Genomic DNA, 4512 nt, shown 5'->3' on the forward strand with positions numbered 1-4512 from the left:
TTATTAAAAATATTAATGTCTTTGGTTGTCTTCTTTTTTGTGATTATTGCTCTTATTTATTGATATTGTCGTTTCTTATAAATTTTGATAAGTTTGAAATAATTATTTTCACTTCATACTTTGATATTTTTGATTGTTGTTTCTCTCATCAAAACTATTGCATAGGTCTCTAAATATTAAAAATAAATAAGGATATAGTCTAATTGACGCCAATTTTATTTATTTTTAGCATTATATGTATTTTAGTGTTGTGAATTAAATTCACATTAATTTTATTTCTCTTATTATTTATTTAAATTAATATCTATTAGAGTGACACTAATATAATATATTTTAAATATTTATTAAAATAAGTGTAAGTTAAGTTCACGCTAATTTATATGCTTTAAATTTGTGTGTATTTTTGGGACAACAATTAGGAATAATATATTATTTTTAATTCACATGTCCAAGTTTAAAGATGAAAAAAGTTTTCACTTATAATTTATTTTCTTTGAAAACATTATTGCCTTAATTATTTTTTTAATTGATTGTAAATTATGGTTTACACATTTGATATAACTATTTTGTATTTGTATTAGATCTTAATAGAGTTTGATGATGTGGTTTGTACACATGTGTTTGGTATAATTTTTTCTTATAAAAAACATTAATGTCTTTGGTTGTCTTCTTTTTATGATTATTGCTCTTATTTATTGATATTGTGGTTTTTTATAAATTTTGATAAGTTTCTTATTAAAAATATTAATGTCTTTGGTTGTCTTCTTTTTGTGATTATTGCTTTTATTTATTGATATTGTCGTTTCTTATAAATTTTGATAAGTTTGAAATAATTATTTTCACTTTATACTTTGATACTTTTGATTGTATTTTCTCTCATCAAAACTATTGCATAGGTCTCTAAATATTAAAAATAAATAAGGATGGTCTTAGTCTAATTGACGCCAATTTTATTTATTTTTAGCATTATATGTATTTTAGTGTTGTCAGTTAAATTCACATTAATTTTATTTCTCTTATTATTTATTTAAATTAAGATCTATTAGAGTGACACTAATATAATATATTTTAAATATTTATTAAAATGAGTGTAAGTTAAGTTCACACTAGTTTATATGCTTTAAATTTGTGTGTATTTTTGGGACAACAATTAGGAATAGTATATTATTTTTAATTCACATGCCGAAGTTTAAAGACGAAAAAAGTTTTCACTTATAATTTATTTTCTTTGAAAACATTATTNCCTTAATTANTTTNTTAATTGNTTGTAAATTNTNGTTTACACATTTGATNTAACTATTNTGTATTTGTATTAGATCTNAATAGAGTTTGATNGTGTGGTTTGTNCACATGTGTTTGGTATAATTTNTTCTTATNAAAAATATTAATGTCTTTGGTTGTCTTCTTTTTGTGATTATTGCTCTTATTTATTGTTGTTGTCGTTTCTTAAAATTTTTGGTAAATTTGAAAGAATTATTTTCACTTCATACTTTAATACTTTTGATTGTCGTTTCTTAAAATTTTTGGTAAATTTGAAAGAATTACTTTNACTTCATACTTTGATACTTTTGATTGTTGTTTCTCTCGTCAAAACTATTACATGAGTCTCTAAATATTAAAAACAAATAAGGATAGTCTTAGTCTAATTAATGCTAATTTTATTTATTTTTAGCATTATATATGCTTTAAATTTGTGTGTATTTTTGGAACAACAATTAGGAATAGTATATTATTTTTAATTCACATGTCCAAGTTTAAAGAAGAAAAATGTTTTCACTTATAATTTATTTTCTTTGAAAACATTATTTCTTTAATTAGTTTATTAATTGGTTGTAAATTCTTGTTTACACATTTGATGTAACTATTTTGTATTTGTATTAGATCTCAATAGAGTTTGATTGTGTGGTTTGTACACATGTTTGGTATAATTTTTTTTTGATTAAAAATATTTATATCTTTGGTTGTCTTCTTTTTGTTATTATTGTTGCTTCTTCTAGTAAGCTTTTATAAATTTAGAAGAATTATTTTCATTTCATACTTTATTATTTTTTTTGTTGTTTCTGGTCAAACTGTTATAACGAGTCTTTAAATATTAAAGAAAAATAAGGTTAACATTAGCTCAATTGACATTGATTTTATTTATTTTTAATATTCATATTTATTTTAGTGTTGTCCTTAAATTTACATTAATGTTATTCATCATATTATTTACTTAAATTAATATGTATTAGACTTACACTAATATAATCTATTTTCCGTATTTATTAAAATGAGTGTTAGCTAAGTTGACACTCTTAAAAGGCGTAGATTGTTGTTCAAGTGACGTTTTATCTTTTCTACTATGCTAAAAAATTTTATGAATTTAGATTAATAATTTGAGTTTATAAATGTTCTAAGCCAAATTCATAAAATTAAAATAATCACAATATAATCAATTAAAATTAGTTTTAACACGAAAAGAATTCATTTCAAAAATGATTAATTAGCTTATTAGTCTAATTGATTAAATAGCTAACTGTTACAGGATTTCAAACTTGAATGATATTAATCAATTAAATTATTTTTATAATCGATTAATATCATCAATAGAATAGAGTTGTCTTTTATTTTAAAACATGTTTTCCTCTCATTCTAAACCACAAAATTTGAAATCTAAGAGTTGAAGTATTGAGATTAAAGAAATTTTGAGTTCTTAGAAAAAGTATTGTTGAGTTTGTTAAAGTTCACCAAGAAGAGCTTGGTTTTAAAGCTTCTTGCTTGGTTATAGGATTGATTTGTAAAATTTGCATTTCTAGGTTTACTCATTTCATTTTCTTTTTTGCATTTTTCAGTTCTTTATGATGTTATAACAGTGTAGGTGAAGTCTTATTGTAATTATGTGTAACATTACATTAGAGTGTGAATCTTGATAGGTTTATTAAGTTTTTGATGTCTTAGAGTTTATAATTATTAATGTGCATTTATAATCTTGTAAACTCTATTTGATATAGTAAAAATTCTTCTAGTTGAGATTGTTTAAAAGAAAAAATGAACATATTTTTTTTTTTTAATTAAACCAGTATAATTTTGTGTGTTTTTTCTCTTTCCTTTTCCATTCTTATTTTTCTTAATAGTTTAAAAGGTTCAATTAATAACTTGATTAAAAAGATTGCAAAACAATTTTTACACTTAAAAGGATTCAAAATTTTGAAATACCAATTTAACCTCTTGATTTGTGAGTACTAATTATAACAAATTTAACAAATACTAATTTATATGTTTTGAATTTGTGTGTTTTTTTGGACATGATTAGAAATAGTATATTGTTTTTAATCCACATGTCTAAATTTAAAGATGACAAAAATCTTCATTCACAATTTATTTTTTTCACTTTTTAAATAAAATTCCTCATCATACACTTATAAATATTCTCACATTCATCTTCTTCTCCTTTATTCATATACTTCACCCATAATCATATTCATTCATTCACACTCTTATTCCCATTAGTTACATCATCTCATTCACTAACTACAATTTTTCTTTTATTACTTATATCCTCTAATATTTAAGGTTCTATATTTTTAAAATTTGCATATAAACATATCTTTTAATTTTAAATTGTTGCTTAGTAATATAGTTAATGGTTCTTCCAATTTGTGTTTATATCCCAATTTTTTTATATATTCCTTGTTTAGAAGTGTTTGTTAATTATTTAATTAATGAACTAAAAATAATGTTTTTGATTTCTTTTAGCCTTTAAAATTTAGGTTTTCTTAATTTTAAAAGAAAATATTTTTAATTTAAAACTTTTAGATAATTTTATTATTAATGTTATACTGAATTTTTTTATTTAAATATATAAAAGGTTGCCTTTATAATTTTAATTAAAAATAAAATTATTGATAAAATATTATTATATAAGTTTAATAATATATAAAATTATTCATCAAATTATTAAAAATTATGATTAAATTTATATTATTAAAATTATATAATAACACTTTTTGAATGATTTCATTAATAAATTAAAATTAAAAATACATATATTTATCTTTTAATATAAATGTTATAAATACAATTTCAAAAATAAAATAATCTAAAAAATTCAAAAATATTTTTATATAAAATTAAAAAAGGATTTTTTTTTAAAGATGGAAGAAATAAAAAAAATTAATTCATTAATTGAATTATTAAAAAATATTTCAAAATAAAGAATCTATTAAAAATACATGTGATTAATAAAAATTTAAGAAAATGTGACATCCCAAATATTATATGGACATACAATATAATAGGATTCAGCTATTATAGTATGTAAAAGCAGTTGAGAGAGTGAAATACCAATATTAGATGCATGCAGTCATCCAAATTTGGTTGAAACATTAAAATTTGATACAAGTTTGATAATTCTCCAAAATACATGACCAACTAAAGATTCAAAGAGGCCTAAAGAGTGTTTTCAAAATACAGATCATGATAAAATAAGGCTAGAAGTTCTTTCCAAATAAAGAGTTATCTAAACTAAGAACT

The sequence above is a fragment of the Vigna radiata genome, chromosome 2 (genome assembly GCF_000741045.1).
Source record: "Vigna radiata var. radiata cultivar VC1973A chromosome 2, Vradiata_ver6, whole genome shotgun sequence".
NCBI lineage: Eukaryota > Viridiplantae > Streptophyta > Magnoliopsida > Fabales > Fabaceae > Vigna > Vigna radiata.